This window comes from Rhinolophus sinicus, linkage group LG17 (genome assembly GCF_036562045.2).
Source record: "Rhinolophus sinicus isolate RSC01 linkage group LG17, ASM3656204v1, whole genome shotgun sequence".
Lineage (NCBI taxonomy): Eukaryota > Metazoa > Chordata > Mammalia > Chiroptera > Rhinolophidae > Rhinolophus > Rhinolophus sinicus.
Window position 1 is genome coordinate 15,111,580 of NC_133766.1, and position 21,270 is coordinate 15,132,849.

Consider the following 21,270-nt stretch of genomic DNA (forward strand, 5'->3'; position numbering starts at 1 on the left):
CTGTGGCTGTCACTGAAATAGTGGGTGTCATGCGGGGTCTCTGGTCCCGCTCCCCACATAAGAACGCAGGACATGGTGAGGCCAAAAAGGAACACCCACAGAGCCATAGATAGGGGAGTCATACCACTATAGTCTCACTGGCAGCTGGGTTGGAGACACAGGAGGCAGGAGCCACATGATCCGCAACCCTCCATCCACTTGTCTCTGGCAAACAATCTCACTTGCCAGCAATCCGCTTCTCTGCGATCTGCAATGCACACTCCACCGCTTGCTAGCTCAGCCACCATCTTCTTGCTAGCCCCCATTTTCCCTGCTAGCATAGCCACAGCAGTTATATTAATGGCCAATGGCTCACTGGTTACAGCTGATGGCCAGCTAGCCACAGCTGATGGCCATCCAATCACAGTTGATGGCCATTTACTACCTGAGCCAGCACCTGTCTATGTGAGGCCGAGAGCCTGGAAACTGCTTTCTGGGGCTCTGTCCCCACAGTGGGGTTATGGAAAGAGGCTACATGAAGATGTCCTTTGACTGATTCGTTGTCCTTCGAAATCTCTTCTGCACATAAGTTGTAGTTGTAGTTTTTATTTGTTGACTTCTGAGCAGTACTTTTCCTTTAAAAAATATCCAGATTAGCTTGTTTCATCTCTCTCTCTCTCTACAGTAATTCAGGGTTTTGTTCTTAGTGAATGACTGACTAGCAGATAACTCCACTGGCAACTCACTTTGTCTTGCCAGTCTCTCTTAGTCATCTTTGTCTTTAATACCTCATGGATTGTCTTATAAAGATGTCCTTCACGGAGCCTTTTTCTCATAGAAGCCTGCCCTTTCCCCAGCCCCCACATCCCCACACATCAGAAGGGCTGAGAAGGCCCCTGAACTCTGTCATCTGGACAATACCCTGACCTAACACTCATGGTCTCACCACCACCATCTTGCTAGGTTTCAACCACCATAGGGCCAGAGTTCTGACGTCTCCCTCATGCCCAAAGTCAAAAGCCGTATACTATGTACAGCTTTGTAGGAGATGGTGACCTCCTCACCACCACAACCCTTCAATTCTTGTTCTATTGCCCTCTCTTCAAAACACCAAAATAGCTGGATGGTGCTCTTTTCTCACCCAAACCCATCTCATAAAAGCACAGCCTTCGTTTTGATATTCAGTAGCTTTAAAACCCTTACATGTTCCAAGATCATTACAGACAAATCACAACTCTTTATTTCCCAATACTCCCCATTACGCAATGGTATACCTTCTAGCAACACCACAGTCAACGTTACTCACTGAAAAAAGTAAGCTGGACTTTTCTGATTCCTTATGCTTTTTTAAATATTGTTTGCTCCTTCTAGAACAGGGGTATCCAAACTTTTTTCAACGTTTTTCACCAAGGGCCATATGCAGTAAAATACACAAACAGCCGAGCCACTCACTCGAGGTGAAGTACATATTGCCTCACCTGGTTTATTTAAGTAAACTAAATATATTTTTGGAATTTGCTGCGGGCCAATTAACAATGGATCATGGGCCGCAGTTTTGACACCCCTGTTCTAACATACAAAATTAGGAAGCCAACCCAAGCAACGGAGGAGTTCTGAAGCTTAAACCTTGTTATCCTCAAGGGAAATCTGCTTCTGCCAACTTTGTGTGTCGGATGACCTTGATCAGAATACCTCTTCTTGACGGACTATAGTATTACTACTACATTGCTATATTTTCATCACTACTAATACAATACTTTTCATTACCAATCATAAAAACAATGCCAACACCGTTATTTATTGAACACTTACTCTCTCTCACTACATGCCGGATATAGTGCCAACCCCTTCATATGCATACTGAATTTAACCTTCACAACCCTGTGAGATTTAAGTACAACGAATTATTCCCATTCTGAAAGTGGAAACAGATTGTTTTGAAGTTAAGTATTGTGTTCAAGGTTAAATACACTAAATGTTAGTGTTGAGATTTAAATTATTAAATCAATTGCTTCGAGCAAGTATTTGGGATCAAGGTTATAGATGCTGTTCCTCAAACTTAGAATTTTTCTTCATTATATAAATACAGAGTATGGATCCATAACTAGCCATGCCATTCTGCCAGTATCTGCTCTTTTACCTAGTCAGATTGAGAAAGCATAGCTAGGTGCATTGAAACAAATGTGTCAATTAAAGTAACTAAATCAAAGAAAGGGTTGTTTTGACAACCCTCTTGGCCCAGAAGCCATGTGCCTGCAGTTGAAACAGTATTTCACAAGAAAGTTCCCTTGCTATCCTTAGTTGCAACTTTCATAACAAAATCCTATATCACAGTTGTAATTGGCAATTCATTAAGAAGTTACACATTTCTTAAGTTGGTGGTTGAATGAGCTTCTACCAAACATTTTTTGCTAACGATACATTTATATAACCTACAACTGCAGCTAAATGTGGAGGGGAAATTCCTTTGCAAAGGAATTTTGCCAAAGAACAACAGCAATCTATCTGCATATTGTTTCCTAACTTTCCCAGCTTTTTCTTTAATACATTGGGTTTGCATCCTATCCCTTTTTCACCTATGTGCTTGGTAAAGGGGTGGGAAAAGGGAGAGAGATCATTGGAAGGGAGCAGGAGTAAGGAGCACATTTAAATAGTACTAGAGTGTCACCCACCGTTCCACTGGTCAGAACAACCTACAGTAAACTGTATGAGAGAAGTGAAACAGCTCATGTCAAAGTCCTTCTCAGTCCCCATATGTCACTCACAGTGAGGGCATCTAACTGTTCTAGATTTTATTCTAACCGCTTAAAGAGGTGCAATTTAAATAAAACGTGACCACTAAATGTTGACCAACTATTAAGTCTGAAGCTCAAGCTAATAAACATCTGTTCAAGGCATAATTAAATATTTCTATAAATAGCTGTGAATTCATGTGCTATTTAACTGCCTCTTATTATCTGATTCTCCTCTTACCCCAAGAGGGGAGAAAAATGATCCAACATTAAGAAAATGAGGAACTATTTCTTAGAAAGAAATATGTAGAACTTAAGCTTTGCCCACGTATTGCAAGATTATAAGTGAGGAATCTGAACTTCGATGATAATGCAACTCCTGGAAATCACACTTTAAAGGTTACTGTGAAAAGAATTTTCCTATAGAAACTCCAGTATAATTTGATGCTATATCCCTGACCATATTTGACATCAAATAAGAAACCATAATAGCAATAAATAAAACTCCACCATCTATTGGCAGAGATTCTTTTCCTTGACCCAACTTTGGTCAGGCTCTTCTGAGCTTTCTTTTTGATGAAGTCTTGTGCTCCTATGGCCTTCCTTATAAAGTCTAGTTCCAACAAGACTCCTGTTAAGTCAGTTTCGCCAGAATCCCCCATCCTCAATATCTGATCAGATTTTTCATCCTCCACCATATCCCAGATGACATCTGATCACCCTGGTGAGTCTTAAGCAAAAATCATGAATCATTTTAGCCAAAATCGCCCCCTCCCACTTTTAATGTTTCCTCTTAGTCATTTTCTGTCCACTGATGCCCTCCCTGCTCCTTGGCTATAAATTCCCGCTGGCCTTGTTGTTTTCAGTGTTAAGCCCAGTCTTTCTCTGCCATGACAAAGCTCAACTGCAGTGCTACCTTCACCTATCATGATAGTCCTGAATAAAATCTGCCCTACTGTTCTTTAACATGCCATTGAACATTTTTCTTTAACACTATAAGCAGTAAAATGATAAAACTATACAATTCATCTACCATCAAACTGCCATAAAAGTAATAGATATAATAAATGCAAAAATGTTACTATTTTGTTTTTCATTTTAGAAAGCTGGATCTTGGTAAATATTAATCTGAATTGTCAAGAACGCCATGTTCTTTTCCTGTGGGAGCCACGGGGTTGGGCAGAGCGTGGCGGTCTCCTCTCCCCACCATGGCGTGTGCTCGTGTCTTCTAAAAAGGGGAGACATCTGGCAAAAATGTCACTTTGCCTGCTGTGTTCAAGACTCCCATTCGACCAGATAGTGTGAAGTTTGTTCACACCAACTTATACAAAAACAATAGACAGCTGCATGTTGTCAGTGGATTAGCAGTTCATCAAACCAGTGCTGGGTCGTGGGTCCTGGCAGAGCTGTGGTTCGAATTCCCAGATTTCGAGGTGGTGGGACTCATCATTCTGGCCAGGGTGCCGTTGGCAACATGTGTTGTGGGGGCTGCATGTTTGCACCAACCAAAACTTGGCACCATTGGCACCACAGAGTGAACACAACACAGAAGCGATACACCATCTGCTCTGCCTTGGCTGCCTCGGCCTTACCAATGCTGGTTGTGTATAAAGATTGTATTGAAGAAGTTCCTGAACTTCCCTTGATGGTTGAAGATAAAGGTGAAGGCTACAGGAAGGCCAAGGAGGCTGTTTTGCTTCTTAAGAAGCTTAAGGCTTGGAATGATATCAACAAGGTCTATGCCTCTCAGTGAATGAGAACTGGCAAGGGCAAAATGAGAAACCGTCATCGCATCCAGCACAAGGGACCTTGCATCATCTATAATGAGGACAACGGCATCATCAGAGCCTTTGGAAACTCTGCTTAATGTAAACAAACTGAACACTTTGAAACTTGCTCCTGTGGGCACGGCGGCCATTTCTGCTTTTGGACTGAAAGTGCTTTCCACAAGTTAGATAATCTGTGTGGCACTTGGCGTAACGCTGCCTCCCTCCAGAGTAACTACAACCTTCCCATGCACAAGATGCTCAATACAGACCTTAGCACAATCTTGAAAAGCCCAGAGATCCAAAGAGCCCTCTGAGCACCGCGCAAGAAGATTCATCGCAGAGTCCTGAAGAAGAATTCACTGAAAAACCTGAAAATCATGTTAAAGCTAAACCCACATGCAAAGACCATGCGCCGGAACATCATTCTTCGCCAGCCCAAGAACCACCAGCTCCGGGGGACAAAGCAGCAGCAGCGCTAGAAGCCAAATCAGATGAGAAGGGGGTTCCAAGCAAGAAGCCAGGGTAGGGAAGCCAGGAAAGAAGGCTGTTGGCTTTACGAAGCACAAAAAGCCTTTGGTGGGACAAAAGGCTGCAGCGACCAAGAAACCAGCAGCTAAGAAGAAGCCTGCAGAAAAGAAACCCACCACAGAAGAAAAAAAGCCTGTGGCATAAACTTAAATTTATTCCGTAAAGGTCAAATCACTTTGGCCAGCTAATTTTGAATAAAAGCCTGAACAAAGAGGCAAAAAACAAAAAGGGGGGGAAAAAAGAAAGCCATGTTATTTTCGATTTACAATAATTTTCCTCAATTGCAAACAGACTCATCCAAATTTATTTTCAAGTACACTGAGGGCAATACAACATAGTGGTTAAGACTGTAGGCGCTAGAGCCTAAGCATCTGGGTTTGAATTCTGGCTTTCCCTGCTCTGTCACTGAGAAAGTTACTAACAAAAAAAAAAAAGAAAAGAAAAGAAAAAAAAAAAGAGAAAAACCTCTGTACTTCAGTTTCCCCCTTTGTAAAACAGTAATGAGGGTTATATGAAATAAAACACATAAAGGAATTAGCATGGTGCTTGGCACATGCTAAGTAGTCAATGAGTATCCGCCAGCTCACGTCGCTTTCCTGGCCGTACGCATGGCCCAGGTACTGCCACTGATGCTCTAAATAAGAATCCACTGTTGATAATCATACTGCTGGTAATGACGGTGATGCTGCTGCGGCTGCTACTTTCTCCCCTGAAACACGTTTAACGTACGGAGTTGAGCCAACCTTCTTTTTCCGTGCTCTTCACTTTTCAGAGCAAGCAATGGAACAAAAACAACTATTACTTGATTCCAATCATATAATCCACAATGGAAGTGCTCTAAGTTACTGCAATTCACCTCTCATTGTCACAGCCAAACAGGCATTGGCTGCTATCAGAATATTTCACCCTTCGTTGGCCAGTGGTAAACATAATAACTGTCACAGCAAAGCCTGTTATTTTGCAGGAGCTCCTTTGACATCTCAGGAGGACTAGACAGTAGCTTGTCTGAGATGACCTATGATTTTTCTATATTCACAATACACAGGACCACGAATTGAGGGGGAAAGGGCGTCTAGATTTTTTAAATAAAATCATAAAATGTCAGAGGTGTAATGGCCAATAGAATTCTAAGCCAATCATTACACACATATGGAAAACTGAGGCCAAGAAAATTGAAGCATTGGTGGCAATTAGGGCGCATAGGTTGAGGAGATAAAATGCAAAGTTTTCCATTGTTGAGTGTCTATATTTAACACAATTTCACTTGAAATTAGCGTGAAAGGAACTATGCTTGCGTGGCTATTACCTTGGGGCAGCAATTCAAAACTCATCAACTACCATCAGTGTCAGACAGAAGAGAGAAAGTGTGACAGCCAGCCTACCTGAAATATGCATAATTATCCAGACATTGAACTTACGTGATGACAGCTGAAGTTGTGTCACCAAAACCATTAAGGACCATCAATTAAATTCAATTTAAATTCCATGTCCATTAGCATCTTTAACATTCATCTCTAGTAGGAGATTAGATTCCCAAGAATTCTTTGATTTTGACAAATTAAATACCTTCAAACTAATTTATTCATGTACCTTATTTTGTAAAAGATACACTGTAGAAGAAAATTAAAAATGTACTTTTACATGTTTAAAAACTATACCCTCCATATCACAGGAGTAAGGCCATGTAGCCTCAAAATCATACAAAATTTTCTCACACAGGGTAGGGGCAGACATACTTTGCTTCATTCAGTATTTACAAGGAAAAAGAGCATTGGAGGACACACCAGAGTCTGGTGCCTTTCAAGTTGATTTTCTGCACATTATTATACTTGTAAATTTTCCAAGGGTAACAATGGCATAGCCCCTTCACTCAGAAAGGCGGAGTTCTAGATTAGGAATCACTAAGTCCCTAACCATTGGGGGGAGAGATGAATAGATATCATCAGTTCACTCAAACTTTATGGTAAAAACATGTACCATACTTTTCTCAACACATGGTGCAATTAAGATCAGAGGTTAAGAGTACCAGAATCTGTGGGTTTAAAACCCTACTAATGCCATGTACTCACCACATGACTTAGGGATATTATTTAATCCCCTAATACCTCTGTTTACTTATCCAAAAATGGGAGTAGTAACAGCAACTACATTATGGGGTTGTTGTATGGATGAAACTTTTTGATATTCACAAAGTACTTAAAACGTACCAGGAACATACTAAGTGCTATATTTGTTTGCTATTATTATATTACACAAGAGACCATACAAAAGACAAATCTTTCAGTCTTATGCCATAATTTTCCTGACTTTTCAATGTCTCTTGAATTTCATAGACATTTCAATCTCACCAATTTGCACCTCTTATATATTTCTGTCAAGCAAAGAACCATCAAAAAGCACAAATAATCTACCCAGCAAGTATTGGTGACTTAATGATCATATACTATTAAGTTTTTTATTGGTTCTGCCCTACCTAATGGAGATTGTTGCTTTATGTGGGGAATTTCCTTTGCTGTCTAGAATTGATTTACCACAATTCTGCACACATAGTAGAATGTGTGCTTTAAGCCTTAGGACTGGGAAAAGATGGTGTGTAAAGGCCCACCCACCCGACCCCTACCACCCCCAACTGGGAACACTTGAACTGGAAAGGTGTATAGAAGTAACTTATTGACTGAGAATCTACTATAAGCAAGAGCTTATGGTATCCTATGTACTTTGGGTATATTTGGGTATATTTTTCTCAGTTAATTCCCAAAAGAACATTCTGGAAAGGTGTTTTATAATTTATTTATATCAAGGCTCAGATGTGCTAAGTAAAACACATAAGGGCAAAATGAAAGTGGTATAGCCAGTGTTTAAATGTTGATCTGTCTGACTTCACGGTCCTGACCTACTGTGTAAACAGGCTTCTCACCGTTGAATGCAACCCACCACCTCTTCCCTACCAAAGACAGACACACACACAGGAACACAAATGATCCATGTGTCTGCTTTACAGATGTTTGAAATTGATAAGGTTTAACTTAAAGAAAGGATTCCAGGGGTGTGGGGAACAGGGAGGGAGTATAAAAACCACTGTTCCACATTATATTGCATCCTTACTTCTTAATGTCTTACACACTCTCATTTGACCTTGAAGTGAAGCACAAACACACACCCACACAAACAGTAATTATGAGACGACGTGATCTTGCTCTCAAGGTAGACTTAATACATTTTTCCTCTGTCTGTCGTTTCTTCACAGCTATCAAGCTTACCTCAGATTAAGTATAGTTAGCTATAGTCCTTTACCCTAAATTTAGTCTATTAGAAAATGTAATCCTGGAACACTGGACTTTAGCAAGAAGTCAATAGACTACTCCTAAAGATAGCTCAGAACAATAGCTAGGAAAATACTATTTCCTTGTTTCCATAACAATTTAGAGCCTATAGATAGAGACTGTGGGAGGATTTTGTACTGAACAGAAGGAAGTGGGCTGAAATGTACTCATTGGTAGCTAACTATACTTATGTTATCCCACTACCACTAAGCCTGTCCACATCGAATTAAGTAGAAAGAACTTTTGTGGCCCCCACCCCCACTCTATGAGCACAGATTAGAAATACAAATCCACAGTGAAAAGAGTAATATAGAAAACTGGAAAAGAAATATCATCTTTTAGACTCCTAAGTCCCACTGCCAGCCTATCTTCCTGGTCTGTTTTTCCCTAAAGGTATAGAATTAGAATTAACACATAACATGCTATATAATTTACTTTTCAATTAAGTCTCTCACTAAATTTTTGTCTGTTTATTTGATGCACTCTAACCATCTAGAAACTACTCAACAGTCAATAAATATTGGCCAAGTAAATGAATGCATGATCAGGGAAAGCGTGTCTCTAAAAATTATATACTACAGGACCCAAAATATGTTTGGAAACCACCCAGGAGAGAATAAAACATCATCTCTATAATTTAGAGCCTAAAACCACACACACAGAAATGAATTCACTGGGATCTAAAGGCAAAATTAAGTAATGAAAAAGAGATGGGTATGATAATATAATATTGAAAGGAAGCTAAATGTGCAATTGCAAAATTAATATCTGCATTCAAGATAACTAAGGAGCAGAATTGAAATAGCAGAAAAATTAATCAATGCTGCAGCTTACAGAATACAAAAGTTTCCAGAATTACAGAAAAAAAAAATACAGGTAGAAAGAAATTTAAGAGGCAAGTGATACATAAAGAAAACTGAGAAAAGAGAAGCAACATAAAAATTGTCAGTGGCCCTTAAAGTGGAAAAACAAAATCACTAGACTAAAGTAATCAAAACTATAATTAACTAAAGTTTTTCTAAAAATAATAACAATAATAAAATAAATGAAACCAGTGAAAGATTAAAAGAAAATCTCTAATTTTAAAAAAGGCGATTAAGAAGAATAGGTTACCAATAAAAGAAGAAAAATCAGGCCCATATCAAACCCTTCTTACCTAACAGCAAATGACAAAAGACAATAGAGAAATATCTACAGTTTTGATGGGAAAAAAGTTGTGATCCAAGAATTTTTTATGCCTGGCCAAATTAAATCATCTTTCACCTGTGCAAGCAAAAGAAAGCCATATGCAAATACTTATTCCACTTATGTGCCTTCATGGAAAAAATTGTCTAAGGATGTTATAAGCTAACTGTGAGACAAATCCTCATAATGCCAAGGTATTTATATGGCATGCTGTTTTCTTTTTCTCAGTTTGAGTGTCACGTTTTGGATCTTACATTGGATGATTCAGCAATTTAGATGACTAGATCATCTTGCCTAGAGAATAAGTGAACAAAACTTTTTTTTTTCCTTTACAACACAGCATGGTATAACTAGTAGCTGTCACAAATGACTAGTATATTAAGTAATGACGTTGTGTCTTTGAAGTTCATTTCAGAGGTCTGAGTCATTGTTTGCTTGTTATTTTTTAATTTGAAAGACTAAGAAGAATTCAATGACATTATTATGCCAACAAGCTCAAATTTATAACATCCATAAAGATCACAGGTATTAGCATGTTAAATATCTCTTTTTTAGAGATACATACGAAAATTACTATAAGGAAACATGGTCATATCTAGTTATTTTCCTTTTTTATATATTTCTGCATTTTCTATTTTTATGTTAATCACATATTACCATACATGAAAAAAGGTCAATCTATGCAATTTCATAAATAAAATAGAGTTGCAATCATTATTTTTATAAAAACAAGCATAGTGAAAAGGACTGTTAAAAAATGGTACTGGATAAAGGAAAATAAATATTGATATATGTTTATTTATTATGTATGTTATGTAACATTTAAATATCCAAGGCAGCACTGTTTGTAGTGACAAACAACTACTGATCATCGACGGGGTAAAGATATGACATGTTCTTACATAGGAAACCTATGCAGCTGCTGAAACAATGAAGTAAACCTACAGGAAATGGTATGAAAAAAATTTCAAGATACATTATTATGTGGAGATAGCAAGTTACAGAGTCCCAAGCTGCAGGAGACTTATCTGTCACTGCATATTTTTTATACTGCTTATTTGTTTCTCATTTGTTTATTTAATTATGTACATGTACTCATTCAATTTTTATGTAAAAGTATACAGCACTTGATTTTAAGTAAGCATATCATTAATTCCTTCTTTTGGCATGCCCAATGTTGCCATATGAAAGAATATGATTTATTTTCTATATTGACATAGGCAAAGCATCTATCTAGCGTTGCCTTGATTATGTATCTTTCCTAGAGTTTCCATGAATTTTGAAAGGTAATTAGTACTGCACATCTTCAGACTTTCAGGAAACATTTATATAATCTAACCAGGAACCATTGTAGAAAGACAAAGAATTTATTAAATGTGATTTACAATCAGGTCTATGCTAATTTTTTCTTCCTCTCATTATCCATATTAAGAGTGTCATTATCATAACAACCTCCTTTATTAAAAAGCCACAATTTCCACCCCTAATTTATCCCCAAAAGAATATATTGATTCCTTTTTCTGGCACTTAAATTTTTCCCAAAGTCTGAATTTTTTAAGCCTCGCATGTCATGGATGGCAAGCACCTTAGTGTTTGAAAATATAGCATGTTTCTCATCATATTTATAGAAAACAATTCTGAATCTGCAGGAGTTTGAGAGAACTGAAAATACTTGACACTATAATATTGCTAGGAGTTCAGCAATAGGATTTTTTTTTTTTTAGAAACATGGTTTCACATGAGCTCTATCCTCAGTTCTCTAAGCAATTATTTAGTCTGCTAGCATCTATATGAACATATTGTTATTATATTTCGATTTCAATTTTTGAAGCACCACAAAAATTACATTTTTCATCACTCTGAATATTAGAATTATTCAAGCCAATTGTTCTAGACCCCTTTGAGGATTATGGACCCCTTTGAGAATCTGATACACACTGTTGACCCTTCTTTTCAGAAAACATGAGGATAATCCCTTGAAGTTTATCCACATACCATCCAGTGGGTTACGGAAATTAAGTCACAAAGCTTATTTCAACCTTTATTGAACAATAAAGAGAAATGAAAAAATACAGCATATTTTTTAAATGATCAATGTTATGCACATAGTAGTCAATTAAGCATTATTAAATATGTTATCCTTTGAGTTTTCATAAAATCTTGTGAAGTTACAAGCATGTTTTTTATTATTCGCCCATTAGGAAGTTATTTAGACTATTCACATGGAAGCAACAACTCAGAACGCTAGTTCAATGATGTAGTCAAAATCACACAAGGAATAAACATTAGAATCAAGACTCTAATCCAGGACTTCTATTTACAAATTATATTCTTTTTCCTTGCTTTACTCTTTCCTTTAGTTCATAGTTGAAAAACTTTTCTTGTAAAGGACCAGAAAGTGAATATTTTCAGCTCTGCAGGCCATGTGGCCTCTGCGATAACTATTCAACTCTGCCATTATAGCATGAAGACAGCCAAAACCACTGAAATAAAAGGGCGTGGCTGTGTTCTAATAATTACATACGTAACAGGTGGCAGGCTGGAGTTTTGCCCATGGGCCATAGTTTTGCCTCTACATCAAAACTAAACTCATTTTTTAATTTATTTCCCTAAATGGCTTGAATGTTTTCATAATCATGATTTAGACCTTATTAAGTGATCATTACTAAAACATTTTAAACGCTAATGCAATCCCTAAATAATATCACCAATAACATCAAAAATCTCTGAAAAAAAGCTAAGATTATAATTTTACAAATTCACTTTTATTTTTATTTGGAGATAGTTTCACTGATGAAACCACTCTCTCGGGAGGTAGTTCTAGAACACAGTCTCCTTCAATAACACAAGAGGAGACCATATTACATGTGAAAAGTAAAACATCCTGTCACGGTGATGGAGTTAAGGAGACACAATTTGGAAAAGCAAATTAAAAAATGTTTTCTTCAATGATTTCGTTAGTTTGAAAATAATATACCCTTAAAGGAAGGTATTCAATTAGTATATTTGCTTCTGGCCGTTATTAGGGCGGTCACCAAAATATCTTGGCTCTTCTGAGGACACAGTAGGATTACATTTCCCAACCTGTGCTTTTGAAGTTGGTTTGGCCAATGTCATGTGAGTGAAAATAATGTGTGCACTTATATGAAGCTTGATTAGCCAGTGTGACATTCCCAGGCTCTCCTCCCACAGTGAAGGGAAGGACAGGAGAGAGGGAGCCCTGTCAGAAGTCTCTGAGCTAGAACAATGGGCAGGGCCTTCCCGAGGGTCTACACTGGACACGCAGGGTGAACAAGCAATAAACTTCTATCTTGTCCAGCCACCAAAATGTGGGGATTGTTTATTACAGAAACTAACTTAGCATGTCCTAGCTAATATAGAGGCATCATTTTTATTCACATGGAAAACAGATTTATACAAATATTAATTTTTATTATGCTTGGTAAGCTAATAGTAACACCTCAAGATTATGTTATATATTTTGATTATCACATTTTGGATTACCTACAGAGCATTAAAATCGCCAATCAACTCATTTCATTAAAATCAATACAAATTAACAAGTTGAAGAATATAGTCAAATCTGACACTTCACATTGTGAGATTAACTGATTTGAGCAAACCGTAATAAAATTATGTGAAGGCAAACATTACATGCACTATAGAATTAAAACGCATGGATGACAGCTTTAAGGAAGAATGCATTTTCTTTCTTTACTAACATTAGTAATATAAATAAATGCGCAAAAGATAATATTGGCTTATATTTTAATAATAAAATAATAAAAATTATCCTAATATTAAAACTAGCTTACTCTAAATTAGCATGCTGTCATTCAGTGCACAAACTCTTTTCACATACATAATCTTATTTAACCTTCACAAAAACTCTGATCTTGAGAAACATTAGCCCCATTTGAAAAATAAGAAAATTAAGGATAACAGAAGAACTGTTTAAACGTTGCTCAAGAATACAACCCTCGCTCGTAGCAAAGACAAAAATCTAAACTTAAATGTTCTGAAATGAAATCTGACATTCCTTCAACTGTATTACTCCTTTAAAAAAAAAAAATAGGGAGAAGTATTTTTATCCTAAGCTGTACAATGTAAGAAGTAAAACGAGGCTAAGTGTCTGCATGAATACGTATCGCACATTATTTAGTTCTAGTATAATTTATTAGGAGGTCATGTCTACATCTATTTTTTATGCATGAAATAAAGTTACAACATAGTTTCTGTTAAGTGATCTATAGATACCACCGAAATAGCCCATTAAAACATGCATTCTTTGAACAGAAACTACTTAGGCAGATTACGAGTTATTTCATACTCCTTTTTTCTTCTCTTGCTGCTGGCCTTTGGTAATTGCACTTTGTCAGCATTTTCAATAAAGAAAACCTAAGCTTAGAAAGGCGAGGTATAACACATCGACTAAACCGGCCCACATGTTTGTTATTTTTCTTTTAAAAATAAAGTCGGAAGGGGAAGAAGTTTAAGATTAGTCATAATGTGCATTTTTTGATGACCTGTGACTTTCAATTGTTCATATTATCACTATTTCCCCCAACAGTATGTCAGACCCAAGAGTTGGCTGCATGGAATTCCTTTCCATTTAGAATTAGTCATATCTGCGTTGTACTTTATGCACACACAAACCACAATGCTTCCACATGACCTTCATTTGGTACAGGTACCTCTTTTGTAAATGTCATGTCATAGATACAGTACCACATAAATATCAATGCCAATTTTCCAAGAGTAAGACTGCACACGTCTAAAAAAAAAAAGAATTCAAAAGAAAATAGGATTGGGAAGAAAACAAATATGTAGCACAATCACTAGCTGAAAATAGACAGGCCCGCACAAATGTTATCACATTCCTTCCTTATCAAATGAGATGCTTGAGACAGTTACAAAAAGTATTTTTCTGATAATCATCTCACCTAGTTTGAATCAGACTCAGGGCCATTCCTGCATATCTGGTGGTCAGTCAGGTACTCTATAAAATCTATAATCTATGACAAACAGTGCTGTATTTCAGGGGTTAGGAAGGGCAAAAAGACAAGAAAAAAATAGATTCTGTATTTATTTTGGGCATGAATTAATGACACTTCTTTCCTTCCAGGTTTTTGATAATTTCTTGAACACAACTTTGGACAGTGAACGTTTTCAAGATGATTAAAAATATGTTACTGCAAACTTTTCAAAAGTACGCAGAAATATATTAAAGTGTATTTTATTTCAGAATACACACAATTCTTGACTTGAACACACCCAAGATATGAATGACGACTATGCTGATACCCAATGTCCAGCTCTCCTGCTCTCACTGGGAGTTCTAGTTTCTGTTAGATCTACATTATCTTGCTCTGTGTTCTCCTATTACACACAAACACACACACACACACACACACACACACACACACACACACACAATGCTTTTTCACTCCTGGGAAGATTTTATCTCCAATGCTCCCCAAACCCCTTCCAACTAGTACAAGATTCTGATTATTAGGTGCTCTGAACTCTTTGTGACTGATGTCACATACATACGTAATGAGAAGATGACTAATCTATTTCATTGTTGCTTGGGAGTCTACCACACTATTTATGAAATAATTCAGCATTATTGCCTATCAAATATAAACTTTCACTCTGCAAACTTAACTACCATCCATCAGACATTTTGTCTGAGAAATGCATTTTACATTAGGAAATAAATAAACCTTCGTGAAGATTTTGAATGGCAAGATCACAGGTTAATATCCTGAGATAGGTTTTATTGTCATTAATTGAAGTGGATGGGAAAAGACCCAAAATAATTTCTTAATTGCAACTTCTGTATTTCAATGGCACAACACAAAAATTACATATTTTGGGAAAAATAAGCATGCACTTTAACATACTGGCATAAAGGAAAATTCAAGGAGATTATGTAGAGTCAGAACTGGAAGTCACCTTACAAGATTCATGACCTTTTAAGCTGCCTGAAAGAAACTTAACTTTCCTTCAAATGGGTTTCCAAAATCCAATATGCAGTCCTCTGAGAACAGCCAAGAGACGAGTGAAATGGCACAGAATTATGGGTGTGACTAAATTAACGAGATAACACCCAACCACCGAAGCTGCAATGACTTCACCCCCTGGGAAAATGCTGACCATCAAATTCTACACCACTGCTTCAAGCCTATTCATTTCCAAGTTCAGCTAGTGGCTCCATGAGATCACAACATTGAACAAAAAATACTCTTACAAATTTCCCTCTCTCTTTAAGTTATAGTTTTCTACCACATGCAAAAGAAAGGTCCTAGCCTCCCTGCTGAAGACACGCAGAAGGCTTTACAGCTTTCAGTATACCTTTGTCCTTTCCAAAATTGACCTCTTTTAAAACAAGATAAAAATCTGGAACCGTTTGTTAAAATTAAACTTGGTCCTGGTGGGTTTTGTTTGTTTGTTTTTTAATCAATTAATCATTATGCTAAACAGATGAAATACGGGTTTGCAGTAAATCAGTGACCATCCTCATAAAAGCCTTAGCAATTCAATCTATGTAAAAGCAAATAAAGAGTCCCAGCAGTTGGTTCAAAATACAGAAAAACTAAACATAGAAATTCCATCTCTATACTCAAATGATAGAAAACAAGGGTCCTTTGTAACTATGAGAACTGCTACCTAAGGAAACGCTTTCCGTGAGACTTAACATGATGCTTTGGGATCTTAAAGCGGCTGTAGACCATCGTGGTGCCCTTGTTATTTGCATCTGACACTCAGAGATGATGATGCCTGAGTGATAAGCTTAGGCAAATCTCAGCCCTGGCATTCCAATTTACTTCCTGCTGGGGAAAATTTTATTATACTTAATGCCTTCAGATAATAAAATCACCTTACATTTTATTCTACTCTTTCAATTAACCTTCCAATAGAATACAGTTGTCCATTACATTGTTTTGTCAAGTCTTTCCTAGAGTATAAGTGATTTCTTCTTAGCTTTAAAATGACATAAAATTTAAAACACTAATCGCCCTATGGCACTATTCTCAGAGATAAGTATATCTCCATCAGTAAACTTTCTTTTCTGAATCACACACCTGTCCACTTTTCACCCCCTCACTGCTACCTCCTTAGTGCAAGTCCTCTCTCGTGTGTGTGAATGAATGGAATGACCTTCTCACTGGTCCTCCTGCTTTCTCCCTTTTTTCCTCCTAATGGCCGCCTGAGTTACATCACGCCTCTTTCTGCTTAAATCTTTCAGTAGTTTCCCACTGAATTTAGAGCGTTACCCTGAACTTCTGGGTCTTACACGCTCTGGCTCTTGTTAATCTTGCTAATCTTGCTTCTTCCTCCAGGCTCTGCCACGTGGACCCATCTTATTCCTCGAATATGCCAAACTCTGTCCCTCTCGGGATCTTTGCCATTGCTCTGCCCTCTGCCTGAACTTGTCTTTGCATTCTCCTTTACCTAACTGCTCTCTTTTCATCATTCAGTGTCAGTTGAAATGTCACCTGCACAGAGGTCTTCAATCAGTCTCCCTTAGAAGACCTCCTACTTCCTACTCCACTATCTACTCTCTATCACTGCACATGAACTTCCTGTGGAGCATTTACTGCCATCGATAATGGCCTTGTTTTTTTTGTTAATGTGCTGACTGACGGTTGGTTCTTCAACCCGTGTGAGCGCCTCAACCCAATGTGAGCTGCCACCTGTATTTCTAGTCTGTCTGAAGTAAAGAATAAAGAAATAAAAATTGAAGAATAGAAGGAAACTGCTAAAATGATGCTTCCTAATATAACACAACATACAAAATCTTGGCCTTTTTTTTTTTTTTTTTACTTCTTTCTCTTCCCAGGATCGACTAGCACTCTCTATGAATTGCAAATGTGCTGCTTAAATATACATTTCAATACTCAACATTTTGACTCCTCTCTCTTATTGTATTAATCACCCAGGCCTGTTGATTCTTGCATTTAATTATTTCAGCATTTTGTCTTATGCTCAACAGCAACTCTAATCATCCCAGTCAATGCTCTCATTCCCCTTCCTTGGGTCACCGAAATGGCCTCCTAATTGCCCTCTCAGCTATTAGCCTCCCCATTCCCTCTGCCTGACAGATGCATCTTCTAATGTCACTTTTAACCTGTCACTTCATTTTCAAAAAAAAAAAAAAAAAATCCATGTTCTGTCTTGTAGTTGGTCCAAAATTCACAAAAATCAAATTGTATTCAATTGTAATTTTTTGCATCTGAATCAGTCAATAATATTTTCCACTACTCCTTTAAACAATTTACTTTTAAACAAAAGTAAGTAAATTAAGAAAAAAACACTTTTCTATCCTCAAAATAAATCAAGTTCATTCCTGTCTTTGTAGTTTTCCTTAACCATTTCACAGACTTGGAGACTTTTTCCCCTCCATTGATTGAAACCAAAACATTTTCTCCAAAGCCTAGTTTACATTCAATTTCTCAAAGTAAGCCTTTCCTCCCAGTTCCAGCCCACACGTCCTTTCCCTTTCCTCAAGTTTTATAGCATTGTTCCATATAACATTTGATTATACAAGACTTATCTCTGTGATTCTTCAGTAATTTCATGTGTGTAAATTTTATCTCACAAATTGGATTGCAAGTAGGGACCATGTTCCTTACACACCCAGGAGTGGCAGAAGTACCACTGATCCAACACTGACTAACTAATTTACATGGTCCTGAGGGTGCATCCCTTCAACTACAATCAACAGTTCTAGGCAACTTGCAACATCAAACAGAACATACTATCTCTGACCCCTGATCTTTCCCACATGAACTCCAGATGCTTCAAAAATTGGAGCTGCACCTTTACTTACCTGGGAAACTCCTAATCCTCTTTCCACTCTCAACTAAGACAACACTTACTACAGAAAGGGAGGTATTCCTTGCCCCTCCCTTACCCACCCACCAATCTCAGTACTGATCTGAAGTGTCACTCCTATTCAGTCCCATTAAATGCTCTTAAATGTACTTGTCACACTCTATACTGAATGACCATTGGCCCATTGGCCCCCTGACTGGTCTGTATGCAACTTAGGCTCCAGTAATTTATCGTTTATTTTTATAGAAGCAGAGTGATGGTGTTTTATTATTTGTTGGAACAATAAATGAACAAACAAAAACGTTAGTCATGAAATCTGTTGAAAGAGCTAAGAATTTAGTATAATAGGCATCCATTGAGTGTTATGTAATTTCCAATAAGCCACAGTTCATACCATTCAGAATGCATCTTTGTTTTTAATTCCAAAAACAGAGAGTAAGCACCCACTCTGTGTCAGGCATTGGGAATACAGAAAGATGCAAACACATAAAAATCTCTTAACCTCATAGAACTTGCATCTTACTAGGTAACAGAGGCAATGGAGTATGGTTTTCGCTCTGATTGTGTTGGAAACCACAGAAGAGTTCTGAGCAGAAGGTTTCTTTCTGCAAGGGCGCTGACATTGAGATGATACTGGCTTGGACCAACATGGTGGGAGTTTGAATGGTGAGTAAATTATGAATCTCCTTTAAAGGCAGAGTCAACAGAATTGACTGATGGACTGAATGAGAGGTAGGAGAGAAAGGGAATAGTCCAGAATGGATTTTAGTCTGTGCAACTAGGGGATGGAATTTGTGAAGGGTTTGCAAGGTTATGATTTTGGAAAGAGTGTATAGACATATGAAGAGATTCTCTAAAATTAGGCCTTAAATTTTAATATTCCATTTTGTATAATTGAACTTCCCTTGGGCATATTTCCAATGAATAGTAAGGGGTCCTTTGGCTTCTTGGGCAAATTGATAACATTCAATAGAAAACTCCTGGACAACTGCAGCCAATGCAGCTCCATAAAGCAATGCCTGTCCCAGGCACCTTATAACAGCCACCGCAATTTATTCTCCAGAAGTGTCTCAAGTTCTATTTTTACATGATTAATACAATGCAGCTAGTGCTAGAGGTTACAATTTCTGTGATTGCTGAGCACCACTTCAAAGTTCACACAATGATTATCATTAGTAGTATTAATAATATTCTACTTTGAATTTTATTGAGTAATGATTTGGATGTCAAATGCACACTTATGAAAGAGGCCAAAAAGTTTACCCTGCCCGAAACCATAATCTAGTCCAAGGTCTGAGGAGGTGGCCTTGACGTAGGCGTGAAAGACAAAGGAATAAATTTGGATGACCTAGAATGACTTGATCCACCTAAGACTAAAGCCTGAGATAGAACAGTAGAAGATCTGGGCTGTCAGGCAGCTACCTAAACAACCTAAATAATCAGCTACTGTACTTAATGGCTGTAATTTGGGGTGAAGCTGGTAATAATGGTTTATTTTTTTCATGTGTTGAAGTATATGTCTGCAAAACTTACTGAATTTGGGATGCAAAAAATGAGACAGTTTATAAACACACGGTGCAACAGTAAGTCTGCATAATGACCAAGTCTCTTGTGGAATCATTTAGTGGCAGTCATGATGAGTTATAACTTGGCCTTTTGAGTTTTCCTTGGGCAGAAACAAACCATTTTCACTCAGTCTGTTAGCTGTTTTTCCTCCCAGACTCTAAGTAGTTTACACAATAAACAGTCATTTCCATAGTAGAAATGACCAAGACGTCTAAGCTTTAGCGTTAGCCTATTATTATGGTTAGAAATTAAGGTTGCCATTCTTCCAGATTTTCACAGCCACACAACTTTTGACCTAGCTAATGGAAATGAAAGAGTAAACATAGTGACTTGACCTCTTAACAAAGGCAAAAATCAACATGCTAAGGTATTTATTTCACTGGCAAGTGATCTAGCATACGGAGGCATTACAGTGGATTCACTTAATGACAGGACACTACAAATTCTTCCCAAAGGAAAATTTTAAGCCAGAGGTACTCCATAAATTGTCCATGTTCTCTTATTTAGGACTTTGATATCAAGTACTGATTTGAAAAACCTTATACACTTCATAATTTGTCAGTGACATCAAAGAATAAAACTTTAAAAATCTTAATTCACACCCCAAAATCAGAGATCAACCCCTGAGAGGAAATCTCATCACAAGCATAGGTGGAAGGGAAGAACTTCCGTTTGCACAGATATTTTCTTCCACTTAAAATTCCTTTGTAACTGTGATGAGTCAATTTCCTTCCCTATCTTTAAAATGATGCTGCAAACCCACATCCTTCCATGAAGCAAGACAGTTGTGACCCTTCTCAGTCCCCACAGCATAGCTGTCACTGTGGGGTCTGTATTTACAAGAATGGGCACTAATGACTAACAGAAAAGAAATCATCTGCATGTATCCATTCTGCTGCCTAAATGGTCCTGAATATGTGGATGGTCAAGCCTGAAAAAGAGACAGCATTCCACCATGTGACTCTTGTTTTAATATTATAATAAACATGATGAAAAGGCAAAGCAGCAAGGGTTTAAACTTTATTTCTTTTTGTGGTACTCCTATTTCAGTGTTTATTTTGTATACATTTGTGCTGGAAACAAAATAATGTATAAAAAGAAAATCCCTGAGCTAATTATAATAGACACACATATAAGAACAGAAACACTCTGTTGAAATGTAGAGTTACAATTTACAAATTGAAAACGGTGATACCAAGCCATGGAAAAAAATCAATATTGTACTCAAATCCTTTCTTTTTATGCCAAAGAATCAAAGATGCAGGAAATTTTTAAATTCTTTGCCCCCCACCCCAAAATCAACATTTCAAGCCATTTCTCGATGTCCCTATCCATTAGTCAAATGAC

At 37.4% G+C, this 21,270-nt stretch overlaps 1 protein-coding gene and 1 pseudogene across 5 annotated transcripts in view; one reads left to right on the forward strand and one right to left on the reverse strand.

The window, feature by feature from the left end:
• KCNK2 (potassium two pore domain channel subfamily K member 2) overlaps positions 1-21,270 on the reverse strand; it is a 164,511-nt gene that overhangs the window by 59,503 nt on the left and 83,738 nt on the right. The gene's annotated exons all lie outside the window — the stretch shown is intronic.
• LOC109450561 (large ribosomal subunit protein uL4) lies at positions 1,245-5,152 on the forward strand (annotated as a pseudogene).